The 20,757-nt window shown below is 33.6% G+C and overlaps 1 long non-coding RNA gene across 1 annotated transcript; it reads right to left on the bottom strand.

The window, feature by feature from the left end:
• Positions 1 to 10,279: 10,279 nt before the first annotated feature.
• LOC111052362 lies at positions 10,280 to 18,852 on the bottom strand. Its single transcript, XR_005573001.1, has 5 exons — positions 18,602 to 18,852; positions 16,923 to 17,008; positions 16,212 to 16,293; positions 15,541 to 15,654; positions 10,280 to 14,430 (listed from the first exon to the last, which is right to left on the bottom strand). It is a non-coding gene; the product is annotated as an uncharacterized LOC111052362 (long non-coding RNA).
• Positions 18,853 to 20,757: the final 1,905 nt, after the last annotated feature.

The raw sequence follows: 20,757 nt of genomic DNA, 5'->3' as shown, positions 1-20,757 counted from the left end.
AACTAATATATTCCAAAAACTACAGGCTGATTTAATTACAAAAAAAGTGTTTGAAAGTAAATTACATACAATGTCTGATATATTGAAGGAAATAGCGCAGCAAAAACAGAATTTTGATTTATAATTGAAAACCCTATCAGAATCAATAAGTGATGAAATTGAGGTAAAGTATGTTAGTAGGTCATTGTTTGATCAAAAATCAGATGAATTGAAATCATTATGTGAACAACAAAGTAAGAACAATAGTTTGAAACATGTTGATACAGATTTGCTTGAAAAGAAATTGACAGATTTAAAAGAGAGTCTACTCACACAAACTGAAAATCACTATATTAACAAGCAAGAGTTTAATCAAAAGGTACTCGGTATCACGGCCGTCGCGTGGGCGAGGCGACCAAGGCCGTCCCCTTGGGCGCCATGGCCTGTGGGGCGCTGCGGCCTGAGGGGCACCGCAGCACAGGGGGTGCTGCGGCCTGGGGGGCGCCGCGGCCTGGGGGGCGCTTCAGCTTCGTAAAAATTTTTTTCATAATTTTGAGTTTGAACAACTTGTGATGGTGAATGATCTCCAATCTTTTCGTAAATAATATTTCATTTTGGCATACAAGTTTCATTCAATATTGTTTCTGTTCATTGACTAACAAGGAATTATGCAAATGATGGAAGAAAGAAGAATAGTAAAATTGATCGTTATCGTACAATAATTATTGACAAAGCCAAAATTGTCTGCAAATCGAGATCGAGACATCCGGTGTCCAGACCGAGACTGTTCAAACAAAGATTCTGAAAATGATTCAATATAGCTTCTAATCTTTCTATCTCTATCTTTGTGTAAACAAAGTAAGGGAATTATGTTCCCATCGAATTCCAGAGTAGGCTATATAGGTAGCGTGGCATGAGCATAATATTATGTACTGTATATAACCAAATAGAGTAAATACTGTAATAGCTCATTCAATTCATTATTTCATTCGAGATTTCAGTCAGTTTCTTTAGAGTCGTGATACTGAATGTATTACAATGTTTCCGGCTTTCCGCGTATTGAGTGAAAAGTGAGTTGTGATTTGTGATACTGTAGTTGATTTGAGTTTTTGATTACGGTAGAAAGAATAATCAATTAATTTATAATTAATTCTACCGTTCTATCATTCAACAAGTGTTTTAAGTAATTTCATGTTGTATGCTTTATTATTCAGTTTTTTACTATATTTATATTTTTCGAGTTGAAGGCTATTCTACTACTGTAGCTACAACCGAGAAAGCTACTTATAACCAGCAAGTGTGACGTAGGCAGTAACAAGAGGACAAGAGGTCTATATTGTTCACTGGCGGCTCGTGCCCAAGAAACAGGTGAAGTGCCCGTATATTTTACTGCACAGCACTTCACCTGTTTCGTTGGCACAAGCCACCAGTGATATTGTTGTGTGGTTTGTTTCAAGAAGTGCGACATCTTCTTTTTGTCTGTAAAGAGTAGGTAATGTTTCTTTTACAAACTTATACGTGAAATTAATGTGAAATTTTCTATATCCTATTCATCGATTGTGCATCGTGCATCATGTCAGAAAAATTGTCAGGAGCACAAAGGAGAAAATTGACTAGAGAAAGTGATAAAGTGAATGAGACATTATTGAAAAAAGTTCCTAGGCTTACTACGTTTTTTAAAACTAATCCAACTGAAAGTGTAGTCGCTGTCGCCGATGAAGAAAATTGTCAAGATATAAGCAATTCTGAAGAGCCAACAGAAGCCTTACCCTCATCCATCGTTCAACCCCTCACAGGTGAAACCCTTAGGACGAGTGGAAACTTGGATGAGTTGATACTCTCAGAAGACCCTGCAACATGGCCAAACTCATTTGCTCAATATCAGCGCGATGAGCTCATTTTAAAAGGACCGACAAAGTATTCTAAAGAGGACAAAAATTACCCAAAAAATAGTGACAATAGGCACTTTTCGAATCAGTTCCGATTCCGATTTTCGGAAGGTGGAGAAAAAACATTAAGACGATGGTTGGTTTACTCAGAAAAATTTGATTCAGTCTATTGTTTTTGTTGTAGGCTGTTTCATTCCTTATCAAAATCCTCTTTTGGCCAAACTACGGGGTTTAAAGACTGGAAAAACTTAGCAGACCATTTAAAATCCCATGAATTGTCACAAGACCATTTTGAAAGTATGACTTTGTGGTTCGAGGCAGAAAAAAGAATTAAAGGCAACAACTCCATCAACCAGAACATTTTAAAGCAAATTCAAACGGAGGCACAGCGTTCAGAAGAGGTCTTGCGAAGGTTAGTTGAAATTACTTTGTATTTAGCTGAGCACAACATGGCATTTCATGGATTGTCATCCAAAGTGTTTACAAAAAACAATGGCAATTTTCTTGGACTTGTGCAACTCTTAGGGGAATTCGATTGTGTATTGATGGAACATCTGAGACGAATATCAAGTAAAGAGACACACTTCCACATGTTAAGTGCATCAACACAAAATGAACTAATGAATATACTTGGAGACTCTGTAAAACAACATATTTTGAATAGAATAAAGACAGCTCGATATTTTTCTGTGATCCTTGATTGCACCCCAGATGTGAGCCATAAAGAGCAAGTTTCTTTGACAATTCGTTACGTAACTGGAAGTGATAATGATGACGACTGTATTAACATAGAAGAAAGTTTTATAACCTACCAAGTGGCAAAAGAAACCACAGGGGAAGCCCTTACTGATTTACTGTTCAAGGAAATTAGCGAGTGTGGTTTAAATATGTTCAACTGCCGCGGTCAGGGATATGACAATGGAGCCAACATGGCTGGCATTCACAAAGGCATTCAATCCAGAGTTTTGAAGAGTTTCCCATTAGCAGTATTTGTTCCATGTGGGTGCCATAGTTTAAACTTAGTTATTGCTGACGGTGCTAAGTCTTCTGTGAAATCAACTTCCTTGTTTGGAATACTCCAACGCCTCTTCACAATCTTTACAAGTTCAACAAAACGATGGTGCGTGATAAGTGATCACACTAAATCACTTATTCTAAAACAGGTGTGCGAGACACGGTGGGAAGCCAGGATCAATGCAGTACAGGCTGTTAAATACCAGTATGTGGAAGTTCGAGATGCACTGATTGAACTTGGAGATGAGACAAATGACCCTCAAACAGCTTCTGAAGCTCAATCTTTGGTGAACCAAATGGAAGATTTTTCATTTATTGTAACTCTAATGTTATGGAACGATATCCTTTTTGAAGTGAATTTAATAAGTAGAAAACTACAAGGGAAAGAAATGGACTTGAGTGACTGCTCGAAGGGGTTCAAAAAATGTTTAGAATTCTTGGGAAGATTTAGAGAAACAGGATTTGTAGATGCTGTGATCTCCGCAAAAGAAGAAGCTGCTAAACTTGGGATTGAACCTATCTTTCCTCAGAAAAGGTTACGAAAACACAAACGCGTTTTTTCATATGAGTCTTCTGAAGAAGTCCATACGTCACCAGAAGAAACCTTCAAGAGGGATGTATTTCTGACCTTGGTGGATAATGTTTCGAATTCACTTGAAAAGAGATCAATTGCTTTGAAGGGTCATGGAAAAATTTGGGGATTTTTGAGCAACATTGCACAATTACCACAAAAAGAGGCATTGAAACAGAAATGTGTTGATCTTGAAAATAACTTATATGACAGTGAAAATTGTGTATCTGATATTAATGCCAATGAACTGTACCATGAACTTCAACACGTTGGATCCATTTTGAATGATAAGAAAAATGTGACACCCAAAGGAGTATTGAATTTGATTAAAAAGTCCAACAGCAAAGACATGTTCACAAACTTGTGGGTTGCATTAAGAATTTTACTAACAATTCCCGTAACAGTGGCTAGTGCCAAACGTAGTTTTAGCAAACTCAAACTTATAAAAACTCATTTGCGCTCTACAATGGCACAAGAAAGGCTTAATTCACTCGCGATACTTTCAATTGAGAATGAAATTGCAAAGGAACTCGACTTTGAAGAGATTTTAAAAAAATTTGCTTATAACAAATCCAGAAGAACATATTTTAGCATTTGAAGTTTAGAGTTTTAATGTACAGTACCTACTGAAAAGGCGAGACAATTTAACAATCCTAGAAGGAAATATCAAAACTGCTGACTGTGTATAAATAATAATTAGTTTGTTTTACTTTGTACATTGTGATAGTAAATATGATAACAAGTGGTGAGTGGGTGATCTGTTATGCCATCAAGCTGGACAAAATGGAATAAAAAATTAATAAATAATTCACTGGAGATTCCCATAAATTCGCTGGAAATTCACCGGAATTCGCTGTCCTGAAGATCATTGCTGTCCTGCCCCAGTTGTTTCGTAAGTAAAATTGAATCAAAATCATTTATTGTAAGTTAATAATGTCTTCACAAAAACAAAATTCTCTCACAACAACAAGTACAATTATAAATAATAAGATCATTATAAAACAACTGGTAACTGAATTGAAAACAATAAATTTTTCTTCAAGTCCATAGAACTGTTATGAAGGTAAACTTGGCAAATTTAACTGTTTGAACAGAAAAACTGAGTCAACTATGCTTAAGAATCTGTACAAAAAGTACTCAAATTCCTCACTAACCTGATAAATTCATTTATTGTAAAAATAAATAACATATAATAGCATACAAAAATTATTTGCTAGTATAGCAGTAAAATGGGTCTGGTAATTGGTGAAAAACGTTCATTCCATTCACCGAATCATGTCTCACCCTTACATTCAAACATGAATATAGTATGTAAGCTGTAGCAGACAGCGTGGTGGTAGACATTTAAAAACGTAGGGATAGTTATAGTTGTGGGGGGGGGGGGCGCCGTGGTTGTTCTCACCTCGGGGCGCTACAAACGACGCGACGGCCCTGCTCGGAATACAAACTGCAATCAATGGTATGTTTGTGGACATGCAAAAGCAACTTGATGGTAAACATTTAGCACTAGGTGACAAATCAAAAGTTGACATTATGCAGATGATTATGAAGGGTGAGGATTTTCAGAATTATTTTCATGAACAGTTGTTCAACTTTTCATACTATTTGATTGCACAATATGTCAAAAAGAGGTTCATCTTTGTCATGAGTAAAGCAAGACAGCATAATTTGGATTCTGATCAGGTACAAGAGTTGTTTCTGAAAAAGAATGTTCAGTGGTAGGAGATCACCAGCAGCAAATGATACAAAAAGAAATAAATATGACTGGGAAGTAGATGACTAGTGGTGATTTAAAAATTGGAAAAAAAGCAAGCTAGTAGTTGAAATTTCGAGTTTTGCCTCCAGTAGTTAACTTTCTTAGTTGGTAGAGATTTAAAAATTTGAAATATCTGAATGTTTAGATATCTGAATGTTAGGAATTTTTATGCTAGCTGTTGGCAAGCCTGCAGGCTGGCCCAGCAGGTGTTAGGGGTGTGACAGGTGTGACTGGGTCAACAAAGAAAGGGGACAAAATGGCTGACTCAGGTGGGGTGCACTGCTGGGTTGGGGGGCTGACTGGGTGGGGTGCCTTCCTATTGGTTGGGATGGGGGGCAAAATGGCTGACTTGGTGTGGGCTCTGCCTTCCTATTGGTGACAGGTGCCAACAAAGAAGGGGGGCAGGAGGGGGTGCTCTGCCTTCCTATTGGTTGTGGTGGGAGGCAAAATGGCTGACTGATTGGCAGGGGGGGTGGAGGGGGTGTGGAGGGGAATATCCATCATTTTGGACACACCCTCCTGCCTTCCTATTGGTTGGGGGAGGATCTTTGGTGGGGGGAAAAATGGCCGACTGTTGGGCAGGGGTGTGGTGTTGGTGTGGAGGGGGGAAATCCACCATTTTGGACACGCCCCCAACCAATAGGAAGCCAGGGGGCATGGCCAAAATGGGCAACACTGCAGCCAGGGTATGACGGAGGGGAGGGGTGGGGTTTTAGGCCATGCCCCTTGTCACCCATTGGTCTTGTGCAGAACTCACAAATGTACACTACTCGTAGTGTAAACAAAGGGGGGTGTTTCTTCTCTTCTATAATATTTGCTAAAGTTTACTGCTATCAAATCATATACCAGTATTTGAATCCTTGATTGGTTGGGAGCTTATTGTGAATTAGTTCATCCAAATGCACAGATAATCATAATTATTTGATTGTCACCTATTAGCAACTAGCAACTAAGTCAGGAACCTCATTGAAAAAAATACTTTCAAAATTTATATAAATCATGTCAAGTTTTCAAACAGAGTTACTGCACAAAGTAGAAGGAATTTTTTGTGGAAACTGAAAAAAAGGAACTTTCTTCTCTGTGTCTACGCTTAGTGATTCTTTCTACTGGGCAAGCATAGTATCTGTTTGAGTTGAGCAGTTTGTTACCTGCTACTTGGAAAAATAACTGTTACTTTGTTTTCCTGAACCACTGAATGAGCTCGTACAGTCCGCAGCCATTGTAAATGAGTTGAATATATATAATTACCATTTTCTTTTGTATGGGAATAAGGTTTGAGATACACTCAAGGAGGAATTTTCTAAATCTTTATATCAAATTGCAATTTCAATTTATTCCAGATAACTTATTTGACATAGGAATTTAAAGTCTAGTATGAGCTGGATGATGATGATGATGATGATGATGATAATGATGGTGCTAGAGATGAATAGTGAGTTACATTGCCACACTCATGTGATTGTTCTTTCACATGATGTGTGATTTTTTAATCATTGCTGCAAAAATATCAAAGTTGTATAGGGTAGAAGTTGGTTGGCAGCCCTGATCTGCTGTTGAAAGTACTGTTGAGATTGTGTCTTACCAAAAATTAATTCTAAAAGTGTTAAGTGTGTTGGAGGAAGCATTTTCATACGACAAGTAACAAGTCGAGTTGTGATTTTGTGGAATTAATTTAAATTTTGTGTCTAGAGTAGTCTTCCATCAGGTGAATTCATAAGAAAGTAAGCTAGACCAGTTTCAAGGTTAGTTAAAAGAAGATGGCTTTAGATATTGTGAACGTTTCGAAGTGGCGAATGGACTTTGATACACTTGCATTAAACCTTTGAATGTAAAATTTACCAGGCTTAGGAGCAGGAGGAGAACAACAGAAAGTCAAGGTCAGAAAGCTTGGTGAGTAAGAGAAGGAGAAGCATCCACATCCATTTGTAGCACTGTTATCTTATACAATGAATGCTTGTAGACCGCTATCTTCTGTAGCCTACTAGTTACTGAACATCTCAATACTCTTATCACCTGTTGCCGTTAAAATAACTACGATTTGTTATCTTCATTGTTGTCTTAGCAAAGTAGTTGGAAAAATCAAATAAATAACAATATAATAAGTAATTGTGGATAGAACAGTTTTTTGAGAAGAGAATAAAAGCGTCGTACAATATGGCTGAGAGTGAGAAAAAACTAGACAAAATTCTGGAAAAGCTGGAAAAACTAGACATTGTAGAGAATAAAGTGGACACTTTGAACTGCCATTTTGAGAAGGAAATAAATGAGATTAAGTCTGAAATCCAAAATATGAAGGAAAGTAACTCAAAAGCTGAGAGAATAAAGGAGGAAAGAGAGAGAAAATTCAATTTGTTAATATTTGGAGTTCAGAGTAGAAATTTCTTTGACATGAATGAGGAAGTGATGAGTGTGTTGAAATTTCTGGTTCCAGAAATAAATAACAATTATATTAGGGACCTATAGAGAACGAATAGGAGCAAGGAAGGATCTCCAGTTGTTGTTGTACTGAATTCCATTACAGTAAAAAACATGATATTGAGGGGGAAAGGAAAACTGCGAGGAGAACAGCGTTTCAAATATATTCAGGTTAAAGAGGACTTCACGAAAGAGATTAGGGAAACCAGGAAACTACTATTTCCACTTCTTATTAGATTGAAGGAAGAAGGAAACAAAGTGATAATGATTGGAAATAAACTGAAGGTAAACAATGATTGGTTGTCACTTGAGCATTTGAACAAGCAGGAAGTAAATTTTTCAAAAAGAGCTAGAAGTGAAGAGATATCCCCGAAGGAGAGGAAAAAAGGAAACACTTATACCCAAGGAAATCAGTCAAAAATTACAGGGAGGAAAGTCGTCAGAGACAGCAGCTTGGATAAGTACTTCACAAAAAGCACGGAAAGGAACATGGATACCAAACAGGCTGATGAGCAGGGGGAGTCAAAGGACATGTCTCAGAAATCGGTTGGAAGGTACGAGGAAAAAGGAGGACCTCCAAATAAACAGTCATAGCAGCAATGGACAGAAAGAAAGATCGGATTCACACAGGAATGGAAAGGAAGTAAAACAAATAGCAACAGGAAATTTATATACATCGGCACATTTAATGCGAGATCAATCTTGGGAGAGGATAAAATTATGGAATTGGAAGAAGCAATGGAAGAAATCAAGTGGGATTTAGTTGGATTAGCGGAAATAAGGAGGAGCTTTGAAGAAATAGTGGAACAAAACAGTGGACATATCTTTTGCCATTCAGCTGCTATTAGAGGAAACAGAGGGGTTGGATTCTTCATTAACAAACAGCTTAAAGGTGGATTTTCAGAATTCAGAGCTGTGTCAGACTGGATTGTGCTTCTCAGAATCAAAATCGGAAACAATAAGTTGATGATAGTACAAGTACATGCACTGACTTCGGTCAGCTCAGATGAGGAGGTGGAAATGTTTTACAAAGCAGTAGAGGAGATAATTGCTCAGAAGCGATGCAGAGAAAAATTAATCATTATTGGAGATTTTAATGCAAAGATTGGAATAACAAATAAAGATCAGAGTAGAATAGCAATTGGAAATGAAAGAGGAGAAATGCTACTGGACTTCACTTCAAGAAACAACCTAAAAGTGGTAAATAGGAGTTTCAGAGGAAGTATTGAAGATAAATGGACCTGGGAATCACCATTGGGAGGCCTGCACGAATTAGATTACTTGATTATTGAAGAGAGTAACGATATGGTTCTGAAATTGGAGGTAGTTAAAACATTCAAGTATGACTCTGATCATAGATTGTTGATGGCTGGAGTATTACTTCACAAGCGAAGGTTTTTCATAAAGAAGAAATGCATAAGGATAGAGCAAGTAAATTATGTGAGGTTTGTGGAGATATTAGAGGAGGAAATAAGGAGTAGGAGTCGTAACTTGATTGATTGATTGATTGATTGAGTACTTTATTTATGTAGATTACAATATATACTGGCTTATACACTTATATACAAAAGCTTACAATACAGCAAAATTATAGATGAATTTACATAATATAGACTAAGAAAATAATTATTGAACTGTATATGATATGAAAAAGTAATTTGTAATATAATAACTATAGATAATTATATTGTTATGCATCTACATAAATTGGCGGAGCTTTGGACATATCAATGTCCATTCTTTGGGAAGAATATTAAAAATATCCTCCCCACTAACTCTCTACCAAAACGTTAATTTAATTAATTAAACTGAGGATTTATTTATTAATGGAAATTTTAATTTTAATTGATATAAATATTTAAGAGAAAAAAAAAACAGAAAATTGATAGAGTAAAATAATTACATAGGTAGATGAGATCAAATTATTGATTAATAAAATGAAGTAGGCTGAAAGTAGATCAGGGTAACTTTCAGTAATATACAGCAGTATGCAGTGGATAATAAAAAAAACATGAGTTTATATAATATATATATATATAATATATATATATATATATCAATAGGTATACGCACTTTTGAAGCCAATTTCTCTGTACAGACGGACCTTTGGAGCCACCCTTGGCTTCATAAACTGGCTTCAAACTGCGGTAGTTTTAGATAAATCTACAGCTTTTTGAGCCAAACAGCAGTTTGAAGCCAGATGGCTTTGAAATGCGGCACTAGCCGTTTGAAGCCACTTTATATGACTTGATGGCTTCAAAGTGCTGTGTATATATCAATCAAAGTATCCACTACAATTTATTCACCATAATGCACCTCTACCGGTTTTACAGAAATTCTGTCAGTAAGTTTCAGAATGAAATAACAATATTACATGGTTTTTCATGTATTTGAAATCATCCAATGAGTATTTGTGCTCAATCAATAAAGTTTCGCATAATATGAGTTGAATCAAATGAAAGTTTAAACCAACTTGAGATATTATTCAATATATCTGCAGTCGTTGAGTTTTTCACTCTCATATACCAAATAAGAAATCTTTATTGATTTTTACTGGATGATATCAATTCATGAGTTGAATTGTTTTTTTGTTTTTTTGCAGTTAGGCTATATAGCCTCTATAAATTGTAACTGGATTAGTAGAAACAGACAAAGTGAGTTTATAATTGTTCACTTTATTGCTCAAAACAGTGATATAGGCTAAGGCTTCATGAATCAATATTTGATCATTATAACACATTTACAATTCATAAAATTGGTATTATAGTACTGTACATGATTTAAATGTGTGAAGAATACAAACAATTATGTTATTCTGGAGTAGCAGTTGCAATAATATAATGTATATATAATATATATTATTGAATTAATCTTATTAAATGATCATTCAATTAATCTTATTTAAAGTTTCATCATTAAATTCATTTTAGAAGTAGCAGTTCAATACAGGCCTACCTGACTTAGTCAGGTCATGACATAATGGAAGGAAATAATATTTTACTTGAAGGTGGCGTTCGGATCTTGGTAGAAACCAGCCACCGCCGACAACCTGTTGCGCATGCGTAATGAAGCTATTAACTGCGTTTTACACAATATATTATAATAGTCAAAAATTCAAGTTTAAAACATTTTTCAAACAGCTGAGACAGTTTACTGCCCGTGTATGGATGATTGCTGTCGTACTGCTTGTAGAGATCCTTATTAAGCTGGATTCCCACACTACAGTGAAAATATTATTCCCACGAGTTCTAATTGAACTATTCACACTCAGGCCATATGAATAATTCTATTTGAACTAATGGGAATTATATTTTCACTGTTCACTATTACTGTTGTCTGGGAATCCAGCTTTATTGTGCAACAAACATTCATACACAGACAGCTGTTTTAAAAGAGATTTTTGTAATCAAATGCCCAGCAATTAGATGGATCGCTAGATGGACTTCGAGTTCACCTCTGGATTGCATGCTTTTCAATGAAGGTGCGAACATGAGCAATTCACTTTTAATCAGCTGACTATATCTGTATTTTTACAGAAACGGTAAGATACAGATATAAAAAGCTTGGCATCAGCAGATTAAAAGTGAATCGCTCATGTTCGCGGCGCGTATATCTGTACGCACTTTTATGATTACTTTGTACTGTTAAAATAAAACTACTAGCCTTATTATTGCACATGCGCGGAGGGTGGTCGATCTGAACGTCACTTCAATTGCTAGATCAAACACTACTACATGGCTACATATTTATTGCTACATTCATGACTCATGTCCAGCATAAAAATTCAATAAATTATTGAGACAAGAATGATAATACTGGATTTGATTTGATAAAATATAATGCTACGAAAAAGATTTTGTTATCCCATAAAAGTCTTGAAAAATTACATAAATTACTTATGAAATGTTATTTTAAAGAAGCAGTTGCACAGAATGCCATACAAAGAAGTGAGAAGTTAATTAATAATCTATTGTAATGTACATAATCATTATCTAGTATGCAGGTTGCTGTTTCATATACAGCCTACCTCACACAATAGAAAAACTTTTCCCTCTCGTAATTTATAATAAATTACATGCTCATCATAAAAGTTCAGTAACATATTGTAAAGAAAATAAAATCTAACAGATAATATTAAAATTATTACTTAATTCGAAAAAATGATTTTTTGCTAAAAAACACGAATAAAATAAACAAAAATTTCAATCTATGATAATTCTTCTTGTAGAAGCACAATTGACTACTAATAGTAGTAGCCATGATATTGACTTAGTCTTACAAAGTCTAAAATCTTATCATAACTCAACATGAATTTCAAAAAATGATTTTTTGCTAAAAAACACGAATAAAATAAACAAAAATTTCAATCTATGATAATTCTTCTTGTAGAAGCACAATTGACTACTAATAGTAGTAGCCATGATATTGACTTAGTCTTACAAAGTCTAAAATCTTATCATAACTCAACATGAATTTCTGACAAAGAAAATCACTACATTACTTACAATTTTTCATTTCGATACTGACATGTAGTAATAATGTTTATTTAAGAGAAAATTTTCCGACTTACAGACTGGAGGATTTTCTAGTTTCACTTTTTGTGTAGTTGACAAGTTGATATTGTGCTAATTATTCATATTGAATGAAAAAGACTAAGAAATTGTCAAAAAACCACTGATTTATTGATAATTAGAAAGACCGGTTTCGGTTATTACACCATTGTCAATCTCTGATAAACTGAAATAAATCAATAAATCAGTGGTTTTTTGACAATTTCTTAGTCTTTTTCATTCAATTTTCTAGTTCAATTGAACCCATCCTCAACAGATAAGCTCCAGTCTATAAATAGGCAAATTTCCTATTGAATTTAAAATAATGATTGCATGTCAGTATTAAAGTGAAAAATCTCAAGTGAAGTCATAGTTCGTCATGGTTCAATAAACTATAATTAGTACATAAGATGTACTGAAGATTTTTCAATATAATTCATTAATCAGCAATTTTGAAAATTACTCGAATCAAATCTCGAAAGTTGAAAGTTCTTGGAATTAATACAAAAAAACTATTCTTTAACTAATACTTTTCGACACTTTAAAATGGCATTATAAGCCAAAACATGTCTTGTTAATAAAAATATAATGAAAGGGTACTTTGTTCTTCATTATACTAAACATTATAGTATATAATTATTAAATGAATACTACCTACTATAGGTAGGGTAATTCTACTAGTGACACAAAATGTTACTTCTAGTCAGTAAATTAGAAGAAAGTTTTTCTAAGATGGACCAAGTTGGTTTTGGAAGGGATTAACATTAACGTATCCATAATCAAAGGTTTTATTTTGATATTTTCTGCAATAGAATCGAGATAAGTTTGTATTAGGCTGTGTGCAACAGGTTTTTTAGAAACATTTTACTGGTGATATTTTTTGATTTGGATACTGAGATTTTTAGATACTTTTGATTTTTGTAGGACATTTTTTTATTATTATTACTCTGAGATATGAGCGCCTAAATTTTAAATTTTCGGAACAGATTATCTCAAATTTGGTTATAGATCCATTAAATCTTGAACATTAATTCTCGACGCTGTTGTTCAATTAATGAAGAAATTGAGAATTTTAACAATTTTTGTTTGAGTCATTTTTAGAAAATGAAATAACTATCAAAAATTATAATTTTCAAAAGAAATTTCTCCATTAATATTGAACAATACCGTGAAGAATGTATAAAAATTTAATGGATTTATCTGTTACCAAACTTGACATGATCTGTTCCACAAATTTAAACTTTAGGCACTCATATCTCAAAAAGTAATAATGAAAACAAATGTTTCCACAGAAAGGCTTTTTATTTTGATAGTTTAATAGTATCCAAATCGAAAAACTTTAAAAAAATCACCAGTAAAAAGTTTCCAAAAGCCTGTTGCACAGCCTTAAGCAACTGAGTTTGAAGCCACAATGTTAATCATTCTTTAAATTTAAAGTTATGAAAATAAAAATTATTTTACCTTGAAAATTACTGCTTTACCAAACTTGCTTCCCTGGAACCTAATTCAAAAGTACGTAACGATTTGATAGCTAGAATTAGAGGGTGAGGCTCCCTAATATTCAATACCGATTTCAATTTGAATAAAGGTGAACTTATTGTCGTCGCAAACAAGATGTCAGTGAAAAATCAATGAAGCCATAATTTTTACACGAAATCTACGTTGTGGCGTCATTATAAACTTTGTACTGGGGGAAAAATTGTTCCAAAAGACCTTCAAATAAGATCAAGTGCCATCGTGATTGAAGAGCAGATAAACAAAAAATACATCCTATGTTGAAAAAAGTAGTTTTGCCAGGGATGGATCACAATGAGGTGTATAATCACATATTGAAGGATGAGACCATACTTGATTATGGCAGTTACTTGTGTGTTCGAAATAAAGAACAACATCTGAAAACATGATAAGAACCAAACTTCGCCAGGTGGTGAAAGTAGCATCGAAAATGAAAGAAATTGATTGTTTCATAAATAATCTTGATGATGCATTTTCACCAACTCATTAAGACACATTTGTTGAGGCTACAAACTCAGTGGCAGGCTATGATGGGCAAAACTATTCTGCTCCCTCCTTAATAGGAGAAATAGGATAAAACATAATCTTTTCTAACCCCTCCTGAATTCATCTTCCTGTTTGTGGTTGTTCAAAAGATGTCTTGAGAAATGGTGCTGAAGCTCATGGCAGAATGGACAAAAGTATTTTTTATACTATCTCATCGATTCATTTTTTCTTTGATCTCTGATATTCCTGTATCATCTGAAACAAAAAAGCTTTGATTGATTTATTGTGTATTTATAAGACTTCACGTCTCACTTATAACCCCATTGATAATATTACTGTATATTAGAATCTGACATGATTTCACAAATAATAATACTAGGGGTATTCACGCTGATGTCAAATTATGCAAAGTGTGTTAACGTGCTATTCAAATAACACGAGTAGAACATGAACAAGTAACATGAAAGTATAATTTCACAAGCCAAGAATCAAAACATAAACGAAACGAAATGAGACACATCTGTTTAGCAGACGATAACACATATATTCAGCTATTAGCTTATACTCTACTAGGCTATGCTAAACACGAATATGCAATTGACTCTCAAATAGTACACTTTTGCTATTTCATTTTACGACTTTATTAGCACACTTAATTTGTGTAAAATAAGTTGAGACTTGGCCCTCCATCCGAAGAAAAAACAGGGTTGCCAAATCGTGTGAAATTGCAACTTTCTCAAATTTCCAATTCAACGTCAGAATTGGATGTAGAATATCATCCCCGATATCCTAGTAGTGCTAGAAAATTTTCAGGGTTGAAGAATCAAAAGGAAATTTAACTTTTATGGTAAAATTGGAAACATCGCGAAAATTTGTTTTTCTTTTGAATATCACATCTCTCAGAATCATGGGGCATCGTTATGCGTAATAATTCTATACCAAATTAACGGGGAGAATGTCTCCTTTCTATTGGTGTCTGGATCATTTTTATCCGACCTATAATTATTTTTTTAATAATGTTTATGTTCGTCAATGTCGAGACATTCCCAGCAGAAAACAGGAAATTTTCGACATGCTAGAAACTTTTTTGTTTCAAAAGATAAGTGGGTGGTGAAAGCGAGACAGTTTCTCAGACATTTTTTTTCTTTTTAATGATAAACTGTTATCCACAAAAAGAAGAAATTGGTAAATTTTTGAAAAACAATGAAAAATGCATTGTCATTGGGTTCTGACCTATCCTGAAAGTTTCAAGTCTCTAGCTAGTCGGACAGGCATTAACAAAAGTGAGTTGATAAAACGTTGTAGAATGGTTTCCAACAAGAATAAGAATTCGAAATAATGAAAATATACAAAACTGAAGCTCACCATCACAAGTAGAACTTGGCTGATCAGAATTTTGGATGTTTTGCAGTTCAGCTATCTGCTCTTTAAGCTTCTTGTTTTCTTCTTCAAGATCAATTCTGCTTTTCTTCTTTCTACCTGGAATTCATTATTAGATCATCAATTAGATGGAAATTAATCTGTCAAGAGTACATGATAAGGTAATTGTAATACGAAGTTCTCTTGCAATTTCTTGAATTATCAGCATCTACACCCTTCACGGAATCACACAGACCACATCACTATGCAAGAGTAATTCCAAGGCAACTAATAAAATAACTAAAAAATCAAATTCAAATGAAGTCTAGTAAGCAGATTTTTAAGAGTAAATTCATTGTTCTCCAACTGTGTTTTTGCATTATTTTTAAATGTTAGTACAAAGAACCCTTTTAAACTATGGAAGCTATGAACTCCAATTAAAAATGTTTGAAAATGCACTTTATGTAACTCGCATAGCTGTGACATTCAAGAATTTAGGCCAAAAATTATACGTATCATGAAAACAATATGTTCAGCTAGCATTAGAATGGGGAACACTTCTGTTCAAATGAAATATGAATTATTTGTTGAGAATACCATTCAACTTATGCTGAGGTGGTCCATTTATTCAAATAATTCCCAACACAAAGCATATTAGAAGAGGAAAACATACAAACCTGTGTGAGTAGTCTTCTTATTTCCCAACTTTTCTGATTCTGTTTCAATTTCGGTTTCATCTATCTCAAATGAATCGACCATCTATAGAGAGAATAACAATATATAATAAAATAAGCCAAAGTTATTTTTCTAGTTTTTTGAGAAAATCAAAATTATTCAAGCAAGATTAGCCAAAAGCTATGAATAAAATCAAGATGATTGATTGGATAATGATTATTGAAAGTTTATAGTTACAATTTCCATTTTGTAATTGACTACTATATTCATAATAATTATAATAACTGTAATAGTAGGCTACTATTTCATTAGCCTAATCAATAGAATAAGCCTATCCTTGCTTCATATAGTTTTGATGCTGGAGATATTTCTATTTGATGTGAAATATAAGTTCATTATCACCTACTTTTACCATAGGACTAATAGAAAAAGCTGTGATAATATCTATGATCATATAATATACATGATCAATAATTACAAAATAGATATTATATTATTTATTATCTTTGATGCCTTTTTCATACTACCATATTTAGTTTATGATCACTGCGTGTGACATTGTGTACTTCGGGTCGTGAAAACAAAAACACTTCATATGCTGCGGACTGCGTATTTGTCGACCATTTTAATTTCAAGGACAATCGGTCGTTATGCATAAATAAAAACCCACCTTAAAACAAAACTGAAAATGATACAGTAGAAATTGATCCTACCTTAGTTCCAGGTGATGTTTTTGACAATACTTTCTCTACTTCTTTAGCAATTTTCAGTTGATCAGCAGTAATTGGAGATGAACAATCTAAAACAAAAACGACATGTTATTTTTATTTCATTGGGTTCTTTATTATAATATTGTAAGGTTGGTTATTGATGAAATTTTGTTGGGTTTAGACAAAAATCTTTAAAGTTTAGGTACTGAATATGAGACTACAACATGGAATCTTCTAACGGTATTTCAAATATAATAATGTATTCAAACATTTTAGACGTAGCCTAATAAATTGATATGAACAAACATACAGACTCAGTATTTATTCACAATTGGAAGTTAAAAGCTCTAATCTTTACATTATTCTGAATAGGCTATAGATAGATTGTATTTAACAGCTGAACTCAAAATCACAAAAGTGTTAAAAATCTAATTCTTCACAAATTATTAACCAACCAACAATTTACACAAAGATAAATAATAATTTATCTGTAATTATTACATGGACCAAGTAGGCTATTTCTCACCTCTCAAATCATTCTGAGTGATATCATTGTCACTACTCAATGAATTGGAATCACTCTCTGACAATCTCCACATTGGGTCATATTCTTCTTCAAAATTATAGACAAAAACAAAGGAAACTGATAGTCTAAAACTTACTAGTACTAAAGGTGCGTTTATAATATATAACTTATTAAATAAACTTCTTACATGTAACATGTTATAAATAACTTCAGTTATATAGATTTGTTGTATAACTTTTGGTTATAGACAAAAATAAATTTGTAATAAGCTTAAATATACATCTGTTTGTGTTTATCGATTTTATGCAGGAAAGGAAAAACGTGCTATATAACACGAAATTCTGTTATAAAATTCGAAGTTGCATGTAAAACATTATATGCATTTGTAACATTTGATTTAATTTGTTATGTAACATTTGTTTTATGAAAACGTTACATAGTGTAAACGCAGCTTAAAACTCAATCGAAGTTATAGACTCTGTATTTTGTTTAAACCCAGCACAAATTTGTGTTACATAGGCCTATTTTATTGTACTGTAGCCAAAACAGAAAACAAGAATTGTGTCTACATAAGTTACATACAATTTCATACGTTTTCAGAAAAAATTGGCTGGTGGAAATGAACTTGGGATAAGTTTAATTAAGAATGCCATGATTTAACGTGTCATTATAGGTTAGGTAAGCGTCCGACTGATTAACTGGACTGTAAATTCATTTAAAATACAGTTAATTATTATAAAGATAGTAAAAATATGTAGCCTACTCTTCATTCTTCTATTAGGTAGGTAACAAGTATTTTGTTAGAAATACTGTACATTATAAGTTTTGAGTACTCTTGTGTCTGTAGGCCTATGCAAGCTTACTACCAACTTTTTATTAAGACTGTTTTTGTAATAGTTTTTTAATTGTCCAATCAATTTTAAACAGAAATATTTAACTGGGCAGGTAAAGTAGAATGATTGTAGTCTCTACATAATAGGTATTTTTTTCGAACACCACTGCGCATATAGCTAGGCCTAGTTAACCTCAATTCAATTTGTTTCACATACTGGTATTATTATACCTTTGGGCTTTATAGTTCTTTTTGCTAATATAATTATTGTAATTTGTTTCAAATCCAGAAAATGTATAGTGAAAGTGATGAAACTTGACTTACCTGTATGCAATTACATTTCAACTATCATGAGTGTTCTGGAAGACAAATTGTTGAATGGGTTGCTTGATTCCATAAATTGCACGATTTAGAACGTTGATTCTGCGATAAAGCTTTCAAGAACCTTCAGCAACCGGTATCAACAAAAATTAATTATACCTAAACACTTAGAGCGTCCATCAAGTCACGATTCAAAGTGAAAAAAACATTGTTTTAGCCTTAGACCAGTTATAGAATAGACACGGCCTATTGTATATTCATACTAAAAGTCGATGAAGCCAACATCTACTGCCATATCTCCAAATCGTGACGTCAGCATCAGATAGAAAACTTTTCTGTAGAGTTTGTTTACATTGTTTTCCATAGCAGATTGTGTCTATTTCAGCGGGAGCGCAGCTGGATTTTACCATTTTAATAAATAATGATATTTACATACTTCTGAAATAGACACAATCTGGAAGTTTTCTATCCGATGATGACGTCACGATTTAGAGATATGGCAGTAAATGTTGGCTGCAGAGGCTAGACTTCCCATGGTGTCTATTCTATAACTGGTCTAAGGTTTTAACGGCGCATGCTCTTTGTATTCAATCGTATGCATGACTACAATTTTGCGCGATATTTGAATACCGGTATCACGCCGGTATTGCAGAATTTATAGATCACATGTTATTAGAATAATTTTCATATTAAAAGCATAATTAAGTGAAGCCACATGAGTGGCTTGTGATTGACACTAGAAATAATGTTGAATCAATAAAATAGTAGACGGTTATCATTTGAATTGAAAACTCGAAAATCATTATTTTCAATGTCTTGGTTGAAAGTTCACAACTGCCATGGTTTCAAGCATAAAATGAGTTCTAATTTGAAAAAATGATATAACTTTTTCAATTTTGGATAGAATCATTTGAAATTCTAGGACAAGGTTGATAATATGAAAAGAAACTTCCAAGAATTTTTACAGAATTTTTCATGATGAACCAATTTTTTTTTTAAATTTTAGACGTCAGTAGCACGTTAACGGCACGTCTGACAGGATTTTCACATAGGACAAAAAGTACTGGAAATTCACTTCTACACCCGAATCAGTCATCAAAAATACATTGTTCCGGGAAAATTGAAAATCTGCCAAAAATATTCTAAGTTTTAACTGCATTTAAAATTAGCGCAAAAGGTCTATAAATCGTTAACGGTGCATTGTAGACGATTTTTGCAAGAGACAAAAAATGCTGGAAATTCACTTCTACACCCGAATCAGTCATCAAAAATACATTGTTCCGGGAAAATTGAAAATCTGCCAAAAATTTTCAAAGTGCATTAAAAATTAGCGCAAAAGGTCTATAAATCGTTAACGGTGCATTGTAGACGATTTTTGCAAGAGACAAAAAATGCTGGAAATTCACTTCTACACCCGAATCAGTCATCAAAAATACATTGTTCCGGGAAAATTGAAAATCTGCCAAAAATTTTCAAAGTGCATTAAAAATTAGCGCAAAAGGTCTATAAATCGTTAACGGTGCATTGTAGACGATTTTTGCAAGAGACAAAAAATGCTGGAATTCACTTCTACACCCGAATCAGTCATCAAAAATACATTGTTCCGGGAAAATTGAAAATCTGCCAAAAATTTTCAAAGTGCATTAAAAATTAGCGCAAAAGGTCTATAAATCGTTAACGGTGCATTGTAGACGATTTTTGCAAGAGACAAAAAATGCTGGAAATTCACTTCTACACCCGAATCAGTCATCAAAAATACATTGTTCCGGGAAAATTGAAAATCTGCCAAAAATTTTCAAAGTGCATTAAAAATTAGCGCAAAAGGTCTATAAATCGTTAACGGTGCATTGTAGACGATTTTTGCAAGAGACAAAAAATGCTGGAAATTCACTTCTACACCCGAATCAGTCATCAAAAATACATTGTTCCGGGAAAATTGAAAATCTGCCAAAAATTTTCAAAGTTAACTGCATTAAAAATTAGCGCAAAAGGTCTATAAATCGTTAACGGTGCATTGTAGACGATTTTTGCAAGAGACAAAAATTGTTCGAAATTCAATTCTGCACCTGAATTATTTCACAGAAAGCCTAAAGTGAGACTTTTCTGGAAATTAAAAAAAATGTACATCAAATTTATTGGCATGAAACATTTTTTTATCT

Source organism: Nilaparvata lugens, chromosome X (genome assembly GCF_014356525.2).
Source record: "Nilaparvata lugens isolate BPH chromosome X, ASM1435652v1, whole genome shotgun sequence".
NCBI lineage: Eukaryota > Metazoa > Arthropoda > Insecta > Hemiptera > Delphacidae > Nilaparvata > Nilaparvata lugens.
The sequence above is the reverse complement of the archived record's forward strand: the minus strand, read 5'-3'. Positions and strand labels throughout refer to the sequence as shown.